This window comes from Dipodomys merriami, unplaced genomic scaffold (genome assembly GCF_024711535.1).
Source record: "Dipodomys merriami isolate MVZ:Mamm:240054 unplaced genomic scaffold, mDipMer1.0.p SCAF_1, whole genome shotgun sequence".
In the NCBI taxonomy this organism is placed as follows: domain Eukaryota; kingdom Metazoa; phylum Chordata; class Mammalia; order Rodentia; family Heteromyidae; genus Dipodomys; species Dipodomys merriami.
Genome location: NW_027202270.1, coordinates 91,683,385 through 91,709,873, shown reverse-complemented (window position 1 = coordinate 91,709,873; position 26,489 = coordinate 91,683,385). Strand labels below are relative to the sequence as shown.

The 26,489-nt window shown below is 45.2% G+C and overlaps 1 long non-coding RNA gene across 1 annotated transcript in view; it reads right to left on the bottom strand.

Moving 5' to 3' along the window:
- Nucleotides 1–7,209: 7,209 nt before the first annotated feature.
- The window catches only part of LOC138829275 (uncharacterized), a 58,342-nt gene continuing 39,062 nt past the window's right edge, over nt 7,210–26,489 (bottom strand). The window contains exon 3 of the long non-coding RNA XR_011372522.1: nt 7,210–7,403. This is a non-coding gene — a long non-coding RNA (uncharacterized lncRNA). The remainder of the gene's footprint in view (nt 7,404–26,489) is intronic.

Below are 26,489 nucleotides of genomic sequence, written 5' to 3'. Positions count from 1 at the left end.
ATAAAAGAGACACAAGCCACAGAGTAGTGGCAATAACAGCACCAGACCAGGAGTCTGGAAGCCCAGGATCACAGGACACAGAGGGATAGGAGGAGAGCCCAGGAGGAAGGAAGAGGATAAATAATGTTCCTCCTCCCAGCTCTGAACAGTGAACCAGCTATAGACTGAACACAGAGGTCATCAGATCCACCTGTGTCAAGCAGATGATAATGGGATAAGTAGGGAGGGTGTGGCAGACCTCTAGCCTCCTACCACAAATAAATCCTGCTGACTGGCTAACTCCCCACCCAGAGCCAACCAGGCTCTCCCTGCTCCTGTTTTGCCATGTCTCCATGTACCTAGTTGCTGGTCTGGCCAGGGACTTTATGAAGTCAACTGCCTTTGACAGGCCGAAACCTTAATCCAACCAGACTGAGATCCTGAGCATCACACTCATCCCCTAGTTCACTCTCAGAGAGTAGGAAGGGAAGACACACACACACCCTTTCACCAATCACTTGCTTGTAAAACATCACTGTGTCCCTGGGTCTCTGTCCTGCCTCTCATCTGGAGGGAGGGTGATCTAGAGCTGTCTTTCTACACCCAGCCCCCACAGGTTGTCATGACGCCTGCTGCTCCAGCCTGCAATTGGACAGAGCTGCAGATTGTCTCCATGGCAATAAAAAGGATCTGGGCAGAAAGGACGATTGGCCTTAGAAATGAACTCCTGGGAACACTCCTGGGAAATAAGCCTCTTCTGCAGGGGGAGGAGGGTCAGAGGAAAGGCTCATGCTGGAGACAGATGCAGTTCATTAGCCATTCTACTGGCCTAGGAGGCCCAGCTTTCTAACGGGAAATGCCATCATCCCTCCCGCCATAGAGGGTGCCAACTCAAGATTCCTGGCTAGACCTAGCCAAAAAAAAAAAAAATGCAAGTCAGGAGAGCATACTGCCTACCCTTTGATGGTCCCCAGAAAATGCTCCCTGCCCACTCTGCTTTTCCTCCTCCCTCTGTTCCCAGTCTCTGAAGAGTTTAGCTTCTTTCTCTCCCACTCTGATGTAACTCTGGGAACTGTGTGTCCCTGATGCAGTTGATATATCTTTTTAAAAAAAAGTGAAAGTGTATGTATTTTTGTAGGACTTTTTTGAGTTCTTTTAAAATTGTTTTTGTTTTGTTTGGTGCCAATATTGGGGCTTGAACTCAGGACCTGGGAGCCACCCTTTAGCTTTTCACTCAAGGCTGGTGCCCTACCAACTTAAGCCAAAGCTCAACTTTGGAATTTTTACTACTTCATTGGAGAAAAATTCTCACTGGCTTTTCTGGGCAGACTGGGTTCAAATTACTATCCTTAGATATCAGCCTCCTGAGTAGCTAGGATTACAGGCATGAGCCATTGGTGCCCAGCATTGTAGGGCCCTTGATAACAAAACAAACAGCTTAGCTGCTCCTCAGCCTTTGGAAGACATTGCTCATCTCAGCTCTTTGAGTATAGGCTTTGGCACAACTCAAGCTCACAAGAAAAGGAAGGCCAGTAGAGTTCTTTAGTCTCTTTTGAAACGAACATTTGCACGCCTAGAAGCAGACTGAACCAGTTTCACAGAGATTACTTGCAGGCAATAAGCCATTTCCCCACAGACCTCAGGCCTCAAGAACTCCTGTCATACTTGCTTTCAAAGAAGGATCAGAACCCATTCCTACTTGAATCTGACTAATACTGATTATCCTGCATTCTCCCCCAAGGAAATCATACATTAAATCAGACTCAAGCCTGATTGAAGCTCAAAGCTTAGTGCTTCAAGAGTAGTGTTTGGACTTGACTCTTAAGGAGGGAAAGTTGAAATAGTGTGGGTTTCCTTCCTTCACGCCCCCCACCTCTCTCTTTCTCTTTGCCAGTCATAGGGCTTGAACTCAGGACCTGGGCACTGTCCCTGAGCTTCTTTTGCTCGAGGCTAGCACACTACGATTTGAGCCACAGCACCACTTCCGGCTTTTTCTGCTTATGTGGTACTGAGAAATCAAACCCAGGGCTTGATGCTTGCAAAGCAAACACACTACCACTAAGCCATATTCCCAGCCCCAGGTCTTCCTTCCTTCCTTCTTTCCTTCCTCCCTTCCTTCCTTTCTTCTTTTTTCTTCATTTCTTTTCTTTTTTTTTTTTTTTTTTTTTTGCTTTAACTCAAGCCATGTGCACTGTACCTTAGGTTTTTGCTCAAGGGTGGCCCTTCACCACTTGAACCACAGCTCCATTTCCAGCTTTTTGGTGGTTTAGTGGAGATGAGTCTCATGGACTTGCTTGCCAAGCTAACTTCAAACCATGAGCCTCAGATCTCAGCCTCCTGAGTCAACCAGGTTGACTCCCTTGGATGCTAAAGGGAGTCTGTTTTGTCTCCTGACCTATTTCTAAAGGGACTGATTTCTCACAAAATCTGCTGAACTAAAGCTGGGTGTGTTCTCTCAGTGGGATGATGAGGGCCGCTCCCTCAAGTGAGTGAGATTAAGGCCTTTATAAAAGAAGCCTCAGGGAACACAAAGGCTCACTCTCATCTTTAATCCCAGCTACCAAGGAAGCAAAAATCACAATGATTACAACTTGAGACCAGCCCTAACAAAAAGTTAGTGAGACTGCCATCTCAACCAATAGTTGTGCATAGTGGTACACACATCATTGCAGCCTCATAGGAAGTGTAAATAAGAAGATTGTGGTATAGGCCTACCTGGGCATACATACAATACCCTATCCAAAAATGATTAAAGCAAAAATGGCCAAGATCATGGCTCAAGTAATATAATGCCTACCTAGAAAGCATCAGGCTCCACTGCCATAAAAAGAAGGGAAGGCTTGTACAACATTTGCTTCTCTTATCTTTCCATTTTTTCCACCATGCTTTCCTCTCCTCCATAGGGCACAGAATTTAAAGTATTGCCTGAAAGTTAAGAGATTGAGCCTTAACTTGTTGTCACCTTGACCTCAAACTTTCAGCCTACAGAACTGTGAGAAACTAAATTTCTGTGCTTTATTTGTTTTTGTAGGTCATGGGCTTGAACTCTGGGCCTGGGCATTGTCTCTCAGCTCTTCAGTCAAGGCTCTACCACTTGAGCCACAACACCACATCCAGTTTTCTGGTAGTTCATTGGAGATAAGGGTCTCATGGACTTTCCTTGCCCGGGCTGACTTTGAACCAAGATTCTCAGATCTCAGCCTCCTGAGTAGCTACAGAATTATAGGTGTGAGCCACTGACACCCAGCAATTTCTTTTTTTGGGGGGGGGGGTCCAGTCGTGGGGCCTTGAACTCTGGGCCTGAGCGCTGTTCCTCAGCTCTTCAGCTCACTACCACTTGAGCCACAGCACCACTTCCGGCTTTTTTCTTTTTGCTTATGTGGTGCTGAGGAATTGAACCCAGGGCCTCATGCATGCAAGGCAAGCGCTCTACCACTGATCCACCTTCCCAGCACACACCCAGCAATTTCTATACTTTATAAGTTACCCACTCTCGCACATTTTGTTATAGACTTACAAGCAAAGATATCCTTCATTATTATAAAAGCTGTAACTTTGGCTGGGCATAGCAATGCATATCTGTAATCCCAACACTCAGGAGACAGAGGCAGGAGAATTGTGAGTGTTAAAGACCAACCTGGAGTCAGGTGACACTTTGCCTCCAAAAACAACAAACAACAATAAGAAAAAGAAACCTTGTAACTTCTATAAATAATAATACGCTGCTCTACAAAAGAATAGAAAATCAAAAGGAACTAATATGTTTCTCTGGAAATGAAATTACCATCAGCAACCAAGTTCGTTCTTTCCTTGCCTTTATTATCCCAGATCACTTTAATAATTTCATTGACTAATAAAGTTCATAGATTTGTTATGGAGTCACAGCTAGGGTAGACAGATGGACAGGAGGCAGTATCTACAATGTAGTGATAAAGAAGGAGAGCAGCTGATAAATAAGTATACACAGATTATTGTAGGTCATAGTGATTGCTTTGGGAGAGGAAGTTTAGGTTTGGGGGGTAGAAGTTGATTTACCTTTCACTATCACCCTTTTTGAAGTAATTTGTGAACATTTGTTGAAAATATTTTCTTAAATAAATGTAAGTCCTATCTTTAACCTCCAGCCAAAGACACTCAGGAACACAATTGTAGTCAAATAAAAGTGAGTTTATTGACTCATTTCCCAGAGGAAGAATAGACCCAGGGGACTGCAGGTAGCCCCCATGAGAGAATGGATTTACAGGACTTGGTTCCTATTGGGACTTTGCAGAGAATCCAGAGAAGCCAGGCTGGATTCTAGATTGGACATTGCCAGGTAGCAGGAGAATTTTCTGATTAGAATCTTCATCATAATTACCTTAATTTCCTGTAGAGGAAGAGAAGAAAAGAACAAAGATAAAAGTTTTTCCAATGAAAAAGCAGCATTCACTCGTGTGTGTGTGTGTGTGTGTGTGTGTGTGTGTGTGTGTGTGTGTGTGTGTGTGTGTGTGTGTGTGTGTGTAATGAGCTTGAACTAAGGGCCTAGAAGCTGTCCTTTAGCTTTTTCTGCTCAAAGCTAATGCTTTGAGCACAGCTCCACTTTTGGCTTTTTGGTTGTTGGAGATATATTGGAGATAAGATTCTCATGGAGTTTTCTGGTCCCAGCTGGTTCAAACTATGATCCTCAGACCTCAGCCTCCTGAAAAGCTAGGATTTACAGGAGTGAGCCACCAGTTCTGGCAGCATTTATCCTTGTTAGACAGTCTGGGAGATCAGTATTTGGTCATTTTTATAGTTGGCTGGTGATTTTATTGTCTATGTCCAAACATGGTTATGGACAAAACATGGAGGCCAGACCAGAGCTTACAACATCAAGGCCTGACTTCCAGGGACTGCTTTTCTCATTTTAAACTAAAGCTTTCAGACATTAACTCAATATATTACCCTGATTCTACTGCCTAAATGGTTCCATATTGATCTAATTATTTTTAAATTATTGATTCAACCAAGTAAGAATCACTGCAGCAACTTTCTTTGTGAGATATCAAAGTTCTTTTTGTTTTGTCTTATTTTACTTATTTGTTTGTCTGTGCAGGGCTTGGAGCTTGAACTCAGGACTTGGGCTGAGCTTCTTTTTTTTGGGGGGGGGGGTGTCAGTCATGGGGTTTGAACTCAGGGCCTGGGAGTTGTCCCTGACCTTTTGTGCTCAAGGCTAGTGCTCTACCACAAGATATTTCCTGCTTTTGGGTAGTTTATATAGATAAGAATCTTTTTTTTTTTTTTTTGCAGGTCATGGGGCCTGAACTCTGGGTCTGGGCGCTGTCCCTCAGCTCTTCAGCTCAAGGCTAATGCTCTACCACTGGAGTCACAGCGCCACTTCCGGCTTTTTCTGTTTATGTGGTGCTGAGGAATCGAACCCAGGGCCTCATGCTTGCAAGGCATGCACTCTACCACTGAGCTACCTTCCCAGCCCCTAGATAAGAATCTTAGTGACTTTCCTGCCTGGGCTTGCACTGAAGTGAGATCCTGAGATCTCAGCCTCCTGAGTAGCTAGGATTACAGGTGTGAACCAGTAGTGTCCAGTATCAAAGTTCTTTATTGAAACATATTCTAAAACTGCAGTGGCCAGAGGCCTTGGAGATAGGACATTCCTGTTTCCTAGAAGGCTGGAAGAGATTGGCCAGGTTCTCTGACCACCCATCAACCCAACAGTGAAGTCACTTGGGCTTATCAGCATGCTGCCAGAAGGTAGCTGGGCTCTGGTGGCTCACATCTGTACTCCTAGCTACTTAGGAGGCTGAGATCTGAGGATAATGGTTCAAAGACCACCCAGGCAGACAAATCTAAGAGACTTCATCTCCAATTAACCAGTGAAAAGCTGAATGTGAACTGTGGTTCAAGTGATAAAGCACCAGCTTTGAGTGAAAAAGCTAAGGGACAATGCTCAGGTCCTGAGTTCAAGCCCCACTACTAACACTAGAAAAGGAAAAAAAGTTAATGCTATCTCTTCAGTCCTCTCCTCTAGCACTGTCCTTGTTCACCTCCAGAGTAAAAGAACTTTGGGGGTCATCATACAGGAGATGAAGGGAGCTAGGGAGCCTAGTGTGGAGCTTTCTTATGTACAAGCCCACATTGAACATCAAAGAACCTGATTTCAAGACCATGGCGCCCACCAGCTCACCACATTGTCAAGTCACTTGTCCTTTGCATCTTAGGTTCCTCATTGGCAACATATCAGGGAAGATGAAAGGTCAGGATAGACTAGAGGTTTTATATGATCTTTTCCCACTCAAGCCTCCTTCATTCTGGGGTACAGCTGTTCCCAAGGCGGGTGATGGATAGGTTTCAAGTGTTTCTAAAGGTTAGAAACCAGGTGTACTGGAAAGAAACCAGAAAATTTGGCAGGAAAATCACAGGCTTTTTCAGGCACATAGGCTTGAATCCTTTGACTCCTTGGGAGGCTGAACTTCCCCACACCTGCATCAATGCTTAGACCCCACTGAGGAAGCAAGGCAGGAGAAATGACCTGCTGAAAAAACTGCCATGTGATCAGCTGATAAACTTCTGGAGGATAGGGAAGAGAAGAAACAAAGGAGGACTCGGGAAATGTCTTTATCTGTAAACTGTTGGGATCTGTTTTGTAGTTGGGGGATGTGATGCTATGGTCTTGGCATGTCCTCCAAAATTCATGTGCTGAAACTTAATTGCTAATTTAGCAACTAAGAGGCAGAACCTTAGCAGTGTACACGTAGCTCATGCCTGTAATCTTATCTATTCACAGGGCAAAGAACTGAGAACTGAGGTTTAAAGTCAGCCCAGGCAGGAAAATCCATATGATTCTTATTTCCAATTAACCACCCAAAAGCTGGAAGTGAAGCTATGGCTCAAGTGATAGAGTGATTAAAGTACCAGCCAGCCTTGAAAATGGTAAGACATAACACATTGGCCCTGAGTTCAAGCCCCAGTACAGAAAGAAAGAAAGAAAGGAAGGAAGGAAGAAAGGAAGGAAGAAAGGAAGGAAGGAAGGAAGGAAGGAAGGAAGGAAGGAAGGAAGGAAGGAAGGAAAAGAAAGAAGGAAGGAAGGAAGAGAGAGAAAGAAAGAAAGAAAGAAAGAAAGGAAGGAAGAAAGGAAGAAAGAAAGGAAAGAAAGACTCTCTAGATGCTGAAGTGGGCCAATTGTGCCCTCCATGTGCAATCATCTTTTATTTGGAAAATAAAAGAAAGGAAGAAAGAGAGAGAGATGATGTTGATGATGACTAAATTAGAAAAGCAGAGCCTTGATGAATGGGATCAGGACTTTATAAAGGTCTTGCTTAATGGGCACCATTTTCTTCTCTTCCACCACATGAGAACACAGCAACAAGGCAGTATCTTGGAAGCACAGAGCAGTTTTTGCAAGACATCAAATGCACAGACCTTGAACTTGAATTTTCCATCCTTCAAACCTACAAGACATGAAATTGTATGCTGTATAAATTTTCCATTATATGGTAGTTTGTAATAACAGTACTTACAGACTAAAACAAGAGTGATAGTTTCTTTTTAGAACCTGATTTTCCCTCATCCTACCTACTAGAAGAATTTCTTGTCAGGGACCACAGGCTCATACCTGTAATCCTAGCTACTCAGAAGGCCTACATCTGAGGATCAGAGTTCAAAGCCAGCCTGGGCTGGAAAGTCTGTGAGACCCTTATCTCCAATTAACCACCAAAAATCCAGAAGTGGTGCTGTGGCTCAAGTAATAGAAGCACCAGCCTTGAGTGAAAAAGCTAAGGGACAGCTCTCAGGCCTTGAGTTCAAGTCCAGTATACACACACACACACACACACACACACACACACACACACACACACACACACACACACACACACACACACACACACACACACACACACACACACGAAGAAGGAGAGGGAGAAGGAGGAGGAGGAAGAGGAAAAAGAAGAAGAGGAGGAGGAAGAGGAAAAAGAAGAAGAAGAGGAGGAGGAGGAAAGAAGGAAGGAAGGAAAGAAAGAAGGAAAGAAAGAAAGAAAGGAAGGAAGAAAGAAAGAAAGAAAGAAAGAAAGAAAGAAAGAAAGAAAGAAAGAAGAAAGAAAGAAAGAAAGAAAGAAGAAAGAAAGAAAGAAAGAAAGAAAGAAAGAAAGAAAGAAAGAAAGAAAGAAAGAAAAGAAAAAAAGAAAGAAAGAGAAAGAAAGAGAGAGAGAGGAGGGAAAGGAGGAGGAGGAAGAAGAAAATAAACTCTTGAGATGCATAAGTGAGCCCTTGTACTCTCCCAGAACACTTTAGTTTGCCCAAGGGATCATCTTTTATATGGAAGAACAATTCAAGTTCCAAAATGCCTGGTTCTCTGGTGGGGTTACTGTTGATGTACCCAGTTGTTCAACTCCAAGGCACTGTGTCAGTTCTACTTTTAGTTTGCCTGTGGTCACTAAGAGACCCATCCTTACCAACATTTTTACAAGTTGTCTCCAGAAGCTGGGTCACCAGAAATGGGACAAAAGAAGGTCGTGTATTTCTTCCCACCCTCCAAGACCACCCATTTAAAAACCGTTCCCATATTTACTTAGGGAAAATTGAAGGCATTTTTTTATATTAGGTATGTAAATTGTATAGTATTAGTTGTTGTGTTTAAATAATTCTATTTTGTAGTAAGTGGAGCATTCAATTGTTGAAAGACCTTCCGTTCCTTTTATGTGCAATTAGTTAATTATGAGTTTTTCTCTCTGATCCTTCTTCCCTGCCTTCCCATCCTTTTAATCCTCTGGTTTCTTCTGGTAACCCCCCCAGGGACAGTCACAGAGATTGTTCAAACCATTAATGGGAGATTTGACATCAGGCTGCTTGAAAGCCTCCGGAAAATTTTCTGAACGCTATTCCTTGGGGAAGAGGACTAATTGCTATCTTGCGCACAGGAGAGATTGTGTTTCTCCCTGGAGCCCCTCAAGCACAATCGGTTGAGTATTTTGTCCCTTACATGTATTTGAGACTGTGAGCTGTTACTTCCTAGAGACCTTGTAGCAAATACATTAAATACCCCCAGCTCATGCCCTCTTGCTCTCATTTTCATTGCAGATACGACTGGGATGATGTGCCATTTCCTGTGGGCCTTAAATCAGTGCAGTGTAGATTGGAAGCAGGGAGATAAATAATTCCCAAAGCCACCCCAATGAAGGTGAAATCCTTTGGATAAATGCTTTCCCTGCCATTCACTTATAAGTGGCACCTCATGTTCCTCTTAGAAGACCTTGGTGACAGTGCCTTGTTCCCTCCATTATGCATCCCCATGGTGTTTTTCTCTGCTTCTTTCCTTAATGTCATAACTTGCTCCCTCATTTCTGCTCCCTAGATCTCCTACCCAAAAGTCTTTACCTAGGCTCTGCCTTTAAGAGAAACCAGATTGTTTGGGTGCTGGTGGCTCAGGCATGTAATCTTAGCTGCTCAGAAGGCTGAGATCTGAGGATGGAAGTCTAAAACCAGCCCAGGTAGAAAAATCCAAGAGAGGGCTGGGAAGGTGGCTCAGTGGTAGAGCGCTTGCCTTGCTTGCATAAGGCCCTGGATTCGATTCCTCAGCACCACATAAGCAAAAGAAAAAATCTGGAAGTGGTGCTGTACCTCAAGTGGTAGAGTACTAGCCTTGAGCTGAAGAGCTGAGGGACAGCGCTCAGGCCCAGAGTTCAGGCCCCACGACCGGACCCAAAAAAAAAAAAAGAAAAATCCAAGAGATTCTTATCTCCAATTAATCAGCAAAAAGATGAAAGTGTAAGTGTGGCTCAAGTGATAGAGCACCAGCCTTGAGAAAAAAAACTAAAGGAAGAAGTGAAGCCCTGTATTAAAGCTCAAATACCAGCACTAAAAGAGAAAGAGAAAAAGACAGAGCCTGAGACAGAGACCAGTCTTGGTTATGGGTTTATTAAAATGAAACCCCCTTGTACAACTAATTGGTGTCAATTAAAAGGAAAGGTAAAGAAACCAGACCAAGACAGAGCTGCAAGAAATAACCAAGGTAATATTAGTCCTGTCACTTTCTCACTGGTGTTGGAGAGACAGGCTTAGGTGCACATCCCCATTCTTGAGTCTTCTAAGCTGTGTGTATGCGGACCAATTACTGTCTCTGGAGCAGGTAGCAATTAGAAAACATCAAAGTTTGCTGATAAAATGACTAGCAGATAAAGTCACTTTACTGGCTGGGACTCATTGAAAAATTTCCTACAAAAGGAAGAGTATCTTTAGCCTTCAAGAGTTAAGTGAACAAAAACTAAACAAGTGTAATCCAGGCCTGTATAGCTCCTTCCAGTTCCTTTTCCACCTCTAGCCAATGTCCTAGCTCTACCCAAAGAGAAGCACAAGGGCACACTGTGGCTGTACTTTGTAAATCTTGGATCCCAATGACTCCCTTCCTCCATTTCCATCCTAATCCTAGTCTGTAACTCATTCTGTTGACAGATGTTTACCTCACTGTATACTTTGCCAAGAGGACCATTAGCCTTAAATGGAAGGTGTCTTGTTTTCTGTAGCTATAACTGATTATCACAAATTGAGTCATTTATGATTTAGCTCCTGGTTCTGGAGCCTGGAAGTTCAAGAGCATCTAGCCAGGGCCTTCTGCATTCTAGCCCAGTATAAGCCATCATCTTCCCTATAGGGAAAGACAAAGCAAGCATGTTCCCTTCTTACAAAGCATGGTCTCTCTCTTCTTACGAAGCCACTGATGCCATCATATGGGCCCCATCCTCATGACCTCATCTCCTCCCAAAGACCAACCTCCAAATGCCATCAATATATGAATTTGAGTTTCCTATAAATTGATTTTTTAGGGGACACAATCAAACCATAATAGGATTATTTGTTTTCTCAGGCCATATACTGATAATATTTTATCAGTGAACAAAGTGTTGCACATTTCACATATTCTTTTATCTATTTTTTGACAGTTGTGGGGCTTCAACTCCTCTCTACTACTTGAGCCACAGCACTACTTCTGGTTCTCTGGTGGTTGATTGGAGATAAGAGTCTCACAGACTTTGCTGCCTAGGCTGGTTTTGAACCACGATCCTCAGATTTCAGCCTCCTGAGTAGCTAGGATTACAGGTATGAGCCACTGGCGCCCAGCTCCTGAGGAAGGGAGGGAAAGGAAGGCAGGAAGGCAGGCAGGCAGGCAGGCAGGCAGGCAGGAAGGCAGGAAGGCAGGAAGGAAGGAAGGAAGGAAGGAAGGAAGGAAGGAAGGAAGGAAGGAAGGAAGGAAGGAGGAAGGAAGGGAGGAAGGGAGGGAGGAAGGGAGGGACGGAGGGAGGGAGGAAGAGGAAGGGAGGGAGGGAGGATGGGAGGAAGGGAGGAAGGGAGAGAGGAAGGGAAGGATAGAGAGAAGGAAGGAAGGAAGGAAGGAAGAAAGGAAGGGAGGGAGGGAGGGAGGAGGGGGAGGAAGAAAGAAAGAAAGAAAGAAAGAAAGAAAGAAAGAAAGAAAGAAAGAAAGAAAGAAAGAAAATTCTATTGTGTATGCATATATATATATATATATATATATATCACATTTTCTTGATCCATTTATCTACTGAGGGGCATCTGGGTTGGTTCCGTATGTTAGCTATGATAAATAATGCTGCAATAAACATAGTTGTGCTGGTAGCTTTAGTGTGGCTTTGTTTGTGATCATTTGGGTAAACGCCCAGGAATAGGATTGCTGGGTCATAGAGGAACTCTTTATTTAGTCTTTTGAGGAACCTCCATACTATTTTCCAGAGTGGTTGAATCAGTTTACATTCTCACCAACAGTGTAGTAGCATTCCCTTTTGGCCACATCTCTACCAGCATCTGTCATTTGTTTTCTTGATAATGAGCATTCTAACTATGGTGAGATGGAATCTCGATGTCGTTTGATTTGCCAGAAATGTTGAATATTTCTTCATGTGTCTATTGGCCATTCTTATTTCCTGGAGATACCTTTGTCCTCTAGTTCTCTGTCTTCTACTGGAAGACATGACTTGACCTTAGCTCTGCTTTCTGGGGAAATCAAGCTTAAGTTATATGCTTCTGCCAGCACAGTGGCTCATGCCTGTAATTCTAGCTACTTGGGAGGCTGAGATCTGAGGCCAACAGTTCCGATCTAGCCTGGCCAGAAAAGACCAAAAGACTATTATCTCCAATAACCATCAAAAGGCCACAGTGGAGCTGTGGCTCAAGCAGTATAGTGTTGGGTCTTCGTCCGTCCCACAAAAGACGGACTGGGTCCGAGGAAAGGTAAGTGCGGCACTCGCCCATTCCCCAGCCTCCCTCAGCCCAGGAGACAATCTGACACAGCGGGGAGCCAAATCCAGCAGGTAGAAAACTTCTTTATTAACAGAGAGCAGCCCCTTTTAAAGACAAAAAGGGTGGGTGGCATGGTAAGGGAGGAAGAGGAACCAATCACTGTCAAGGTCACACCCTATCATTCACCTGAGCCTTCAGGGGCTAGTTAGGCACTGATCGGCAGATCAATTGGGCTCTGCCCTCTCTATTCTCTCCCAGCGCCATCTTGGCTGCCCATGTGCTCTACAGTAAATTAGGCTCTGCCCACTCAACGCCCTCTCAGCGCCAACTTTGCTGCCCATGTGCTCCACAGTATAGCACCAACTTGGAGGAAAAAAGCTAAGAGACAGTGCCCAGGCCTTGAATTCAATCCCCAGTACTGGCACAAGAGTACACACACTCAGAGTTATGTGCTTTGATAAGAATAAATTCCTTGAGCAGTTCATGGAGGAAGTGGGGAACCTGAGCCTGCCAAATTCCCAGGATGGGCAAACATGATGTAGAGATCCAGATAGAGGAAAAGCTAGCCCTAGGGAGATTCAGCCCAGGAGCTGAGGCGACCTGATTTCCCAAGAGGAAAGAGGAAAGAATTTAGACAGTGAGCGGGCAGGGAAGGAGGAGTGGCAGAACCAAGCGCTACAAAATCAGATCCTCTTCCCCTCGCTATCCTGTAGCCACTCTGAGTCTGGTCAGGCACAGAAACACTGGGGAACTATAAAACTTATTTCTGCTAGGTTGAAAATGAATACAACTTATGGGTGGGGATGGGAGGAGAAAACTTGGAGAGCAAGGGAAGGGGTGACATTGTCCAAAAAGCAATGTACTCTTTACCTGACTTATGTAACTGTAACCCCTGTGGACATCATCTTTATAATAACAATTAAAAAAAAAACTTGTCTCTGCACTTGAGGAGAAATTACTTCTCATTTTGTTCCTCTTTGTTTCCCTAGAGTTACTGGAAAGAAGTTGAATATGGTATGGTTGAAGAAGGACAGGAGGAAAGAGAGGCTGACAGGAAGCCCTGGGATCTCAAGAAGGTCAGAACATCTATCTGAAGTTGCTTCTCTAACTGAAAGGCATAGGGACACACAGGAAGTTGGGTCTGGAAGCCTCTGTCATGCCAGCCTTTAACTCTTTGGCTACCAGGAGGCCCAGGAGGTCTCAAGAGAAAAGAAAAGGCAGTGAGTGGAAATACTTCAGTATTGGCTCACTCTGGCCTGGGTGTGGCTCCTCTGTCAGTCCCAGTCAAAGGATACATAGAAAAGAATAGAATGAAAAAAAAATGTGGTTAGGATAAAAGCAACCAGCAAAGTGGTGATAAAGCAACAAAAACCTAGCAACAGTGATTCCTGGTCTGCAGGCTTAGAGGAAGAGTCAGACTTGGTGGCTAAAGAAGAAGGGGCATTGCCTCACAATTTGGGGGCCTTAGTGTAGACACAGACACTGCCACTGTGGCCCTTCTAAGGGAGGACCAGAAAGACGTGTGCCTTCCTAAAAAGAAAGCCTCTAATGAAGTATGGAGGTCAGCCTGGCTCCATGTAGGACAGAGGAGGCTGGAAGGTGGATCTGGAGACAATGATCTTGCCCATCAATTCACTATTTCCACTTGTGTATCTTGGAGTCCGCGGGTGTCAGCATCTTTGCCCAAGAGAATTTTAGCAACTCAATTTTTTCTTGTGTGGTTTAGCTTTTTCACTCAAGGCTGGCACTCTACCCCTTGAGCCACACCTCCCCTCCCCTTCTGGCTTTTTGTTTTTGTTTTTGTTTTGGTGGTGATGAATTGGAGAATAGGAGTCTCTCCTATTAGACTGCCTGGGCTGGCTTTGAACCACAATCCTCATGTCTCAGCCTCCTGAGTAGCTAGGATTATAGACCTAAGTTAATGGCACCCAGCTTCTTGTGTTTAATTGCTTAGGCCTGAGCCATATGAGGCTTCAATGGAATTCTCACTCCTTTGCACTCCCATGATGTTTTGTGTGTCCTGCTTTTATTCCTCATCTTCACAATGGATGATAACTGGATCTACTTCCCCTAACGTTTCCCTGATCTACCTATTGACACACTCTATTAATTCTATTTTTATAGAATTTTTATTATAAAGATGATGTATATATGATTTGTTTTAAAGTAGGTTTATTGTACTCTCCCTCAACTAGATGTTAGCTCTGCAGAGCAGAGATCTTTTATTTTGTTCCTTGTTACACCCCGAGCTCCTGGAATAGTGCCTGGCATGGAGATGGTCAGAGGCTCGAGGTGGCCACTTGGCAGAAGAATACATTATGCATGCATGAATACATTCTGCCTCATTTATTGATGAGTCTCTTACCTGCTGTTTTCCCACCACACTGAAGGAACTTGAGGTAGGTCAGGTCTTATTTATACTTGTATCCTCCAGGGTGCCTGGCACAATACATGGCTTGTATCAGCAATATGCTCTTTAGAAACTCAATTATTCTCACAAGCAGGACCCATCCTCCAAAGTTTTGGAAAGGAGGAGTGATTTTGATGAGATGAGTGTCAGAGGCCAGGTTGGATGCAGTTCCGGAAAGAGTCACAGATGGCAAGATAGTAGTTCTCAGAACATGGATGACTTGGGCACCACGGACGTGCACAAATGGAAAGATCCTGCCCTAAATACAACTCAGGACAACAAAAAGGGACTTTTCTCAAAGGGGGAAACTCTTGGCTTACCCCCAAGGGGGACTCAAACACTGACTACTGTCACTTATCAAAATGTGATGTTTTCAGACTAGAATTATATGCAAAAATTAGTGTAATTATTTTACCTTCAGATTCTCAGATGTTTGTATGGCCCAGAAAATGTTAAGTACTATTGGCCTAGAGAATGCCAGAGAGAAGCTAAGTGTGAGTGGCTCATCCTACTACTCAGAAGGCTGAGATCTGAGAATCACACTTGGAAGCCAGTCTCTCTGTGAGAGACTTTTATCTCCAACTGACTAGCAAAAAGACACTAGTAGAGATGTAGTACAAGTGGTAGAGTGCCAGCCTTGAGTAAAAAAGCCAAGCCAAAGTGTAAGACCTTGAGTTCCAGCAGACACAAATTGTTAATGCCAGAGAGAACTTAGAATCCTTCACCATTCCCCACAGTCCTGCTCAACTGCCCACAGACCCAGTCCAGAGGGCAGGACACAAAGCCAGCTATGAAGCAGTACACCCACTCCCCACCGTGGTGTCTACTACAGGAGACAGAGACCTAACCCCAACCATGTTGCTCTTGGTTCCATCCTTTCCAGGAGCTTCCAGATCTGAGCATAAATTTAGGCTTATTTGAGGAGAGATATATTCAAAGCACAAATTTCAAGAAGAATGAGCAGGCATCCACCGGGGCCTAAACCTTTACTGCTTTCCCTTAAGGTTCCTCCACAGTACCAACCCCATGAAATCTGGAAGTCCACACCCCATGCTAAACACCTTATATCCTGGCTGGCATAACCAAATCAACAGTGATCCTGTAGAGGGATACTGAGGATGAAAATACTGAGGACTTTTCTTCTTCCTTGAGCCTTGCATAAGTGGCTAAGTTGGCTAAGATGCAAACCTTGTCCCTAGACTCTGCTGAGTTCCTAGATCACCCATTCTCAGGCTCCGGGGGCCCCAGCCCCAGTCCTCCAGTTGTGGGACTCTGCAGAGCCTAAGGGAGACACCTGCCACTCTGAGGCCCTCACTAGTGATGTCGGTGGTGTCTGGGGAAACACAGGAAGGGCACCATCTTCTCACCATCCTCAGGCTGTCCAATCCCAGACAGAAAGACACAGCATCAGTCACTTACACTCGGGTCTGACACCCTGGAACTCATAGGCCACAGGAGGAAATGGACTTCATGGGTGGACAGAGGGGACTTGGAGAATCACTTACACCTTCCAAGGTCATATGGACTCTGGAGTTCAGCAAAACGAAGGACTGGTAGGCAGAGAGGGGCTCCTAAGGCAGCCTCAGATGCCCTTTCCCAGCTATTCTCAGAGCACCAAGGTTCTAAGGGCCACTTGCCCCTACAGCTGCGGCTTCTCCTTGAAGTGGCCCCAGAACACCTTGGCAAATTTCCCTTTTCAGGTTGATGGACTGGGCCCAGCTGACATTAAATAATAGTGAGGACCTCAGACAAAAGATCTCAGTGGTCCCCTTTACTCCTTAATCACCATGAAGGGTTTGCATTGAGCCAGGACAAGGGCCATCCTCGCCACTTAGCCAAAGTCAGTCTTAATCATTCCTGGAACCAGACAGTTCACTGGGATGTTCTTAAGGGCCAGTTCTAATGCCAGCATCCTGGTAAGGCCCAAGAGGGCTGACTCATGACTTTGTAGGCACCCAGCTTCTGGAAAGAGCGGAGCTATGGTTCAAGTAGTAGAGAGCTAGCCTTGAACAAAAAAAAGCTAAGGGACAGTTCCTGGGCCCTGAATTTAAGACCCAGGAACAACACCCCCTAAAAAAAGTGATTAGGGTTTTAGAGGAGAAGAACAAATCAGTTGGATTTTTCATCTACATACCACAGCTGAATGTACTCTGCTCTCCCTTGTCTGAGAACAGAATCCGGATCTCAAGGACCCAGCAACCACATGGGCACTAGCTCAGGACAGAGGAATTAGGTGACTGTCTGTTCTAGGCCCTATATCTCCATTAGAACCAGAGGCATGGATTTCCTCATGTTCAATGCTGAGGTCAACCTTTCAGTGGGGTACACTCTGGGGTCCAGCAAACAGGTGTGGAACAAGGAGAGAGGCAGAGCCAGGGAGCTGGCTGAGCGTCTGACACCAGCTCTAGGCTGGATTCCAGCAGGTTGGCACCCAAGACCCTCTCTTCTTCCTAGATTCCTATAATATAATAGTAGACCCTGGGTAGCAGCAGGCCCATTTGTCTCTGAGAATGTGGGCCAATGCTACCTTCTGATTTGTTTGTAAATTTGGCTCCTGCACTCTTTCTATTTTCTTTACTTTTTTATAGTTATTCACTCAGAAAATATTTATTGATCACTAGCTATGTGATAGGTACTGTGCTAGGCCCCAGCATGTAGCTATGAATACAAGGGAAGAATCCATAAGTGAAAGAATTTATATTTTTCACATCCTTTTGTAAGAGCAAATATTGGTCACTGTGTTTTTCTTGCTGAATCCTGCAGCTAAGACCCCTTTCTACATTAGGGATTCCCCACTGTCCTCATAGCTGGTCTAAGTACAGGATCCAGCTAGCAGCATTCTCCAAGCCCTATACAAGTCCACTTCATGTGCCTTGTCCACTTCATGTGCCTTGTCTGCTTCAAAATCCACTTGGGTTTATTTTCTGGCCTTCTGCTCTACTCAGTTCTCGGTTCCAATTCCCTCTAACAGTATACATGGAAGATGATTGAGTCTTAGTCTTTCGATCATTAGCATTCTCCATACTGCCCCAAGCTCTGGGCCAAAGTTTCTTACCTGCTGGCCACGGTGTGACATTCTGCACTACTCATCCTCTATGCTCTGCTTTACTAACATCAGCCACAGACTAGCCCCTCCTTTCTCTCTGTCCTTGGCTGGGTGCCCTTCCCTCCATCCTCAGAGATGATCTGAAACCTGAGCACCCTATAGCCACTGCTGAGCAGCTTCCCAGGCCACTTAGCTTGTACCTAATGTTTCTCAAAGATTGGTTGTATTATGTAGCTGAGATTTCATTGCTAACAGGCTCCTAAACCCCCCTGAGTCACTTTCCTTTTTAGTGTGTCAGTTCAAGGGCTCATGACTATTTTTCTCACTGTTAGAAGCCTTCCCTCCTGTAGCTTGGGGCACATGCTGGCAATAGACCCTACTTTCTCTCCCTCTGTCTGTCTGTCTATCTGTTTCTGTTTCTGTCTCTGTGTGTGTGTGTCTCTCTCTTTCCCTCTCCTCCCCCCCCCATGCTCCTCTATTCTCCAGGGGCTTGGTTTTCAACAAGCAATTCTGCACCATTGGACAGAAATCACTGATGGAGTAATTGTCCCTCCAATCACATCTGCCACCCCTTGGAGGTGAAATTGTCACAAAATGAGTTTTGAATTTACCCAATTCTCTGCTTTTAGCTGAGTGCAATTTTTACAAGGTGTCTTGTGAGAGGAATTCCTCAACATTCATCTAACCCTTGGGCCACTTCTGAGAACCTTCCCACAGTAGATCCCATTCTCTCCAGTTCATCCTACCACCACAACCACACCTCCATCTCTCTCCTTTCCAAGGACTTCCCAGGCTCACAGATTTCTACCCAGGACCTCTTAATACATACAGATAATCACCCTGCTTTTTATTTTTTTTTATTTTTATTTTTTAGTTTTTGTCCATTGTGGGGCTTGAACTCAGGGCTGGGGGCTTGTCCGTGAGCTTTTGTGCTCCAAGCTATTACTGTACCGCTTTAAGCCATAGCTCCACTTCCAGTTTTCTGGTGGTTAACTAGAGATGAGTCTCACGGACTTTTCTGCCCAGGCTGGCTTCAAACCTTGATCCTCAGCTCTCAGCCTCCTGAGTAGCTAGGGTTACAGGTGTGAGCCACCAGCACCTAACTATCAACTTTTTCTTTTTCTTTTTCTTTTTCTTTTTTTTTTTTTTGGGGGGGGGGTCCAGTCGTGGGCCTGAACTCTGGGCCTGGGCACTGTCCCTCAGCTCTTCAGCTCAAGGCTAGCGCTCTACCACTTGAGCCACAGCGCCACCTCCGGCTTTTTTCCTTTTTGCTTATGTGGTGCTGGGGAATCGAACCCAGGGCTCCATGCATGCAAGGCAAGCGCTCTACCACTGAGCCACCTTCCCAGCCCTCAACTTCTTTTTCTTGAGAACATCATGGTAATGCCGTGAAGTCATCAGCCAAGCCACCTTATGTAGACATGAGAGGCTTCCCTGGCACTGTTAATGGTCACCAAATGGGCTGTAGGAGCACCTGATTTCCCTGCTCACATTAGAAGGTGGGGTGGCTATGGCAAGAGGGAGTGGGAAAAAACATGTGCTATGGGCCAACCTATCCCTTGCTTGTTCTTATTTTTGTACACTTAGTTTTCTTATTTTCCATTTCTTCACTCACAATATCTACTTGGTTTGCTTTGTTCTGTTGCCTTGTGAGTATGCCTTCTATTCTTTTATTCTGTTGGGACAAAGCAAGACCATAAACAAACGAACCACAGAGCGACAAAAATGACTCTTCTAGAAATCTCCCCATCTCCCAGCATGCTTCTCTGGCAGCACGCATACCTTCACAGTGCTTTCCCATGGCCCTTGCTTATAGCTTCTTTCAGCTCAGCCGGACATAGTCCCATTTTTTTTAAAGGCATGGTCACTTTCTCCATTCACTCCATTTCTAAACAATTTGCATTTTTTGCATACAGGTTTATCCTTTAGCTTGCCTGCCTACAAAATTAAAAGCAAGCTGAAGCATTTCTTGACTTGGTCCCAGAGGTATTGGTCTCCCACAGAGGCACCCATTGGTGCCTGCTGCACAAATTATAGATCTCTCAGACTAACTGCAGATGTGAGCTGACCATACTGCTCCCTTCTCCCACTCATAGCTGCTCTTATTTCAAATCTTGAGTATGAACCTGAAAGCCCTGGTCTTGCTACTGAACTAGCTGTTGGCCCATACAGAGAAGAGAGGGATGAGGTTACAGGGTGAAGGTAGAACTGGTGGGAGCTGGGGAAACTGAGGACTGGGAAGACTGCTGGGGAGACTGAGGCACAGGGTAGCATCTGGAGAACACAGGAGCACAGGTGGGGGCAGGAAAAGTCTTTCTAAGATCTCTATATTTCCCCTCTCCCTCTGCTTTAGCCTTGGAGTATAATCTAAGGAATGAACATAGAAACCATATTTATGAAAAATAGGATAGAATCCCAGAGCTTCCATTCATTGGCTATTACTAAATCTTTCTTGGAACCTCAGTTTCCTCATGTGAAATAAGTTAATAATATAGGCCCTGTGTAGCTGCTTGAGGATTACATTGTTTAATGACTACATCATAGTATTCTGGTCAATGCTAATTTATGAGCATCATCTGTCCTTTTGTCTGCCTCTCTCAGGACAGGTGACGTCATTCTGGTCTCTTCCATTTCAGCTTCTGTACCACCTGTGGTCCTTTGGCTCCTGGTTGGTGTAGGATAAAGGGATGCAAGAAAGGGTTATAGGAGAGGATAGAGGCCTCACCCTCCAAGAGCATGCCACAAAGCAGTCCCTTGAGGCGAACCTTGCTAGTTAGATGCAGCCTTTAAAAAGGAATGGTTGGGGCTGGGAAGGTGGCTCAGTGGTAGAATGCTTGCCTTGCATTCATGAGGCCCTGGGTTCAATTCTTCAGTACCACATAAACAGAAAAAGCCAGAAATGGCACTGTGACTCAAGTGGTAGAGTGCTAGCCTTGAGCTGAGATGCTGAGGGACAGCACCCAGACCCAAAGTTCAAGCCCCATGACCAACAAGAAAAAGAAAGAAAAGGAAGGGAGGAAGGGAGAAAGAAAGAAAGAAAGAAAGAAAGAAAGAAAGAAAGAAAGAAAGAAAGAAAGAAAGAAAGAAAGAAAGAAAGAAAGGAAGGAAGAAAGGAAAAAAGGAAGAAAGGAAGGAAGAAAGATAGAAAGAAAAGAAAGAGAAATGTTTGCCAGGTGCTGATGGCTCACGCCTGTAATCCTAGTTACTCAAGTGGCTGAGATCTGAGAATTGCAGTTCAAAGCCAGCCCAGGCAGGAAAGTCCATGAGGCTCTCATCTTCAATTAACCAACAGAAAACCAGAAGTGGCACTATGGCTCAAAATGGTACAGTGCTAGCCTAGAGCAAAAGAAGTTCAGGGACAGCACCCAGGCTTGGAGTTCAAACTCCACAACCAACCAAAAAAGAATGGTTGCAAGGCTCTTGTAAAAAACTGAACTCTCTTGAAGGAAAGCATCCTGATGAGCCCAGAGGACAGCTCTATGGTGCTGATTTCTAAGGTCTGCCCCACTCCAGGAATCCATGGTGGGCTACCAGCCTGTGAACACAGTGTGGGATCCTCATTTTTAGGAACTCCTCAATTCCCACTCACTTACTGCCCCTCCTGGGACTGGGGGGGGGGGGATGCAAAGGCTCTGTGTGATCTCTTCTCTGTGTCCTCCCATGCTTTGCTCTCTGACCGTGGCCACCAGTCAGTCTCTTCCCATCGTTGGCCTTTCCCCTGTGGCACATTGTTCCAGTCCTGCCAACCCCTCCCCCTTTGGCTTGGCCATGGCACCATCCATTTCTGCTGCTTCAGACTGCTAATGACCATGTGGACCCCATCCTAAGCCAGACACTGCAATAAGGACCAAAAAGGGGAAGTAGGGGGCACAAGTCAGCCTCACTTCTCTCCACCATTCTTCCCCTATCTACCCAGAAACAAAAAGGAAGGGGCCACCTGCTCTACTGATCTGAGTCCTTCCAGGAGAGCTGGGACCCTGTGTAGAAATCTAGGGGGTGATCCGGGCACTTCACAGTCAATGGGTTTTGTGATCCAGGACACCCTTGAGGGCTGTGGAGAACTTAGTGCAGGACCAAAACAGCACCAGGAGTTCCAGATTGCTGCTGGGATTATGGTGACCAGATCTGGACTGTTTCCTGCTGAATCAGCCCTGGAAGAAAGAATCCATTTTTACCTCACTGCTGGCATCAGCCAGCATGAAGGTAATCTAGTCTCCACAATGCCAGACAGACAAGGCCAACAGCAGAGAGTGGCAGGGAGCCAGGCTACTCAGGGTGAATTTCAAACAGCTGAGTATCAGGTCAGGAATCTGCTCCATGAAAATCCTCTAGTTATAAAACTGACATACAAGCCAGGTGCCAGTAGCTCATGCTGTAATCCTAGCTATTCGAGAGGCTGAGATCTGAGGATCACAGTTCAAAGCCAGGCAGGCAGGACAGAAAAGTCTGTGAGGCTCTTATCTCTAATTAACCACCTCTACCCCCTCCCCGCAAAACAAAAACAAAAACAGAAGTGGATCTGTGGTTCAAGTGTTAGAGCACTAGCCTTGAGTTTAAATGCTCAGGAACAGAGCCCAGGCCCAAGTTCAAGCCCCAGAACTCCCCCCCCCCCCACACACACACACACTGATATGTAAGAATGTGAGACCACTTGACATCTGGGAGACAAGGATTCCTTTTTCTTTTTCTTTTTCCTTTTTGGCTTTGTTTCATCAGTCATGGGGCTTGAACTCAGGACCTGGGCACTGTCCACTTCTGGTTTGGGTTTTTTTTTGGGGGGGGGGCAGTAGTTAATTAGAGATAAGGGCCTCAGAGACTTTCCTGCCCTGGCTGGCTTTGAACCATGATTCTCAAATCTCAGCCTCCTGAGTAGCTAGGATTACAGGTGTGAGCCACCAACACCCATCTCCATTCCTTTTTTTAGTAAAAGATGTCAGGCACTGGGCAGTAGATGCTGAGACTCCCTGGTGAATGACAGACCCACTCCTGGACCCCACTCCTGCTATACACCAAACTAATTACTACATTGCTTAGTCAGTTTAATTAACTGCTTCTGGATGAAAACGTGTCATCCACAGAAACTCATTCACTGCTGCATGGAGGGAAGTGCACTTGTCATGATGAACCATCTGCCATTGTGTGGAGAGCTGAGAATACAGCCGAGGGACCTCACACCTGCTGAAAGGAGGCCATGTAGCTGGGCTTGGGCAGCTCACATCTGTAATCCTAGCTACTCAAAGGGATAAGATCTGAGGATCAAGGTTCAAAGCCAACACAGGCAGTAATGTCCATGAGACTTTGGTCTCCTATCAACCACCAAAAGCCAGAAGTGGAGCTGTAGTTCCAAGTGGCAGAATACTAGCCTTGAGAGAAAAAAGTTAAGGGATAGTACCCAGGTCCTGAGTTCAAGTCCCAGTACCGGTACATGCATGTGCACACACACACACACACACACACACACACACACAAAAGGAGAACACATATGTGTGCCAAGAGACCACGTACATGTTCATGGTAGTATTATTGGTCATAGTACCTCACTAGAAACAAGCTAATATGCCCATTCATGATAGAAAAAAATAATGTGTATAATGAAATGCTACATAGCAATGAAAATTCATTAATTAATGTTACACTAATCACCATAAATGAATTTTAGAAAGATGAAGAAGTCAGACACAAAATGTATATGACATGAATCCATGATTTACTCAAACAGGGAAGATAACTATGCCATACAAGAATGCCAGTGGTACTAGATATACTGTCTCAATGCCTATCATCCTAGCTATATGGTATAATTTTGACATTCAAGGCCAGTCCAGGCATTAAAAAGTTCAAGAGACTCCATGTCACTCAATGGCTGGGCATGATGGTATGTGCCTATTATCTCTAAGATCCAAGCTGGCATGGGCATAAAGCAAGTCCCTATCTTGAAAATAACCAATGTAAAAATGGGCACAAGGTTCTGGATCCAAATCCCAGTTTAAAAAAAAACTCAACAGGTAATAAAAGTAGAGAAATGCAAAGCTGTGATTGCCATAAAAATCAGAGTAGGTATTCACTTCTGGGTTAAAGCAGGGATTAGTATATGATTAAGGCCTTCTGAGGAATAGTCTATTTTATGAGCTACATAGTTGTGGCTACATAGTATTCATTGAAATGTATATTTACTTATAGATTTGTATGTATAAATAGTGTATGTTGTGTTTCACAATAAGAAAAAGTTTAAAAAGCAAAGGTGCCCAGTACCATGGCTCATGCCCATAATCCCAGCTACTCCACAGGCTAAGATCTGAACATCATGGTTTGAAGCCAGCCAAGCAAGAGACTGTTACCTACAATCATTAACCACCAAAAAGCTGAAAGTGGAGCTGTGGCTCAAGCAGTAAAGCACTAACATTGAGCAAAAAAGCCCAGAGACAGCACCCAGGTCCTGAGTTCAAGCCCAAGGAGTAACGCGCTCACACAGGTGTGTACAAGTGTGTGTGTGTGTGTGTGTGCGCGCCGCGCGCGCGCACACACACACACACACACACACACACAGAGTCCCTTCTCAGAAACAGACTTGCAGTGTCTCAAATACTTTCTTGGAAATGTCATGGGCAAAAGGGCTTTGTGTTATAGCATAATGCTTTCCATTTATAAACATTCAGTCTACAAAGAATTTCCTGGAAGTGGCCTAACCAGGAAGCAGAGGATAGGAAAGGAGGAAGCCAGCTATCTAGCCCTACTCCTCCCTCTACCCTGGGTCTACACTTCAGGGTGAGTGAGCAAGGTGGGTGAGCTGCACACCTGGAAGCAGGCTCATGCTGAGCAGGACGGGAAAGGAAAACTAGATAAAGTACAGATAAGCAGGACTTGGAAGGAAGAGGAGGAGAGTCTTGCCAGGGGAAATGGTCAGGGAGATGCTCTTGTCTAGAGGACAGCTCAGGAAACAGCTGTGGCTCTGAAACAGGCTGGCCAGTCTGAATGGCCTAGCTGCACACACACTGAGCTCCCTGAAGAGCGGTCCCATGGAGTCAGGTGAGTGAAAGCAGCCCCAGCCTGATGCAGTGTGAAGACCCATACTCTCAAAACTCCTTTCAGGGCTGGGAAGGTGGCTCAGTGGTAGAGTGCTTGCCTTGCATGCCTGAGGCCCTGGGTTCGATTCCTCAGCACCATATAAGCAAAAAGCCAGAAGTGGCACTGTGGCTCAAGTGGTAGAGCGCTAGCCTTGAGCTGAAGAGCTGAGGGACAGCGTCCAGGCCCAGAGTTCAGCCCCCACAACTGGATCCAAAAAAAAAAAGAACTCCTTTCAGGTTAGGAAGACATTTCTCCATGAATTGGAAAAATATCAAAGATATTTGTCTAGGAGATTCCCTTTTACCCCAACCCCAAGTAGTTCTAGCTCTACATTAGCCAGAGTCCTGTGTCCTCCCAACCTCCCCCCCCCCAGTGTGGTGAGATCCTCATTAGCTTCTTACCCCCTACACTAATCTAGGATTCTGACTAACTTCCTGCTGAGCTAAGTAGAGGGAGAGGTAGGAACTAGGAGTTAGCAAAGGCACTCAGAGACCTAAGGAATGTCCTTTTCTTGCAGGACAGTGCCAGGGACATGAAGAGAGGCAGGCTGTGGCAGCTGAAGGTCAGGGAACCAACAGACATGAGCTTTCAGGAGACTGCAGTGTGGATGACTCTGTCCACAGACCTGCATCAGGTTTCCAGACCTGCTCTGGCCGCTCCATCACCCAGGGACTCCTGGTTACTAAGCAACCTCTGCCTTACCTACTGCATCTGCCCTGTTCCTTAGCAACCCTTGCATAACCCAATTCCCTTGAGTTAGGGATTGGTATTTATAAATTGTAAGTGAATGGGTGCTGCTCAAGAATTGTAGAAAAATGTTAGATTAAATATCAGCCGTATTCGGGGTCATAATGAATGCTCTGCTTTTGGAGAAACAGCCTTGGATTCTCATTTATGTCATTTCTAATATTGTACTTCCAAAAACATTTATTGGATAATAAACCTCCCCTTTTTATTCTCTTATCCTCTCTCTCTCTCTCTCTCCTTCCCTCCCTCTCTCCCTCCTTTTCTCCCTCCCTCTCCCCCCCTCTTTCTCTCTCCTCCCTCCCCCCACCTCTCTCCTTCCTGCAAGGTCACATTAGCAGCTGTATATTTGCAAAGATTTAGAGGCTTCCTCTCTTTAAGAAAGATGTACATTGCCAAAACAAGACACCAAGTTCTAAACATTCTTGTGCCCCATTGGGGGACTCATGTCCCCCAGCTGCAAGCACAAATTAACCCCCCCCCACCAAGATTAAGGCAAATACAGAAAGGGGAAAAAAAAAGTCTCCTTTGGCTAAGAGGGCAGTAGGAAAAAAGAATCACTTTGTCGGGACAGGGCCCCCTCTGCTGGCATTCTTAGTTATTAGCAACTCTGAGAAACTCCTATCTCAGCAAGTCTGTTGCTGTTCCTTTTTTGCCGTTTAGCTGTTCTCACCAAGCCCCGGCTGCTCTGAATTTGGTTCTAAGTTTTTTGCAGCACAGCTAACCTATTGTGCAGGAAGCAATTTGGGCCTGTTGTAGAGATGAATGGGGCCTTATATGTCTCCTCACTTCCTCTCTTTTCCAGAGGGAGAACCATAAGCTTCTAGGGGCTCTCATTTATCCTCCTCTCACTCAAACATGCGCCACTCTGGGCCATCCGAGCAGAGTTGCTGGCAGGTCCTGGGCTGGCACTATGTGCTCTGGCATCGCTTTCCATGTTGGTCACGGCACATGCCTAGAGGAGGCCAAATGGACACAATCTCAACCCAGCCTCATCTTGGAAATGGAAGGCCTTTACATATA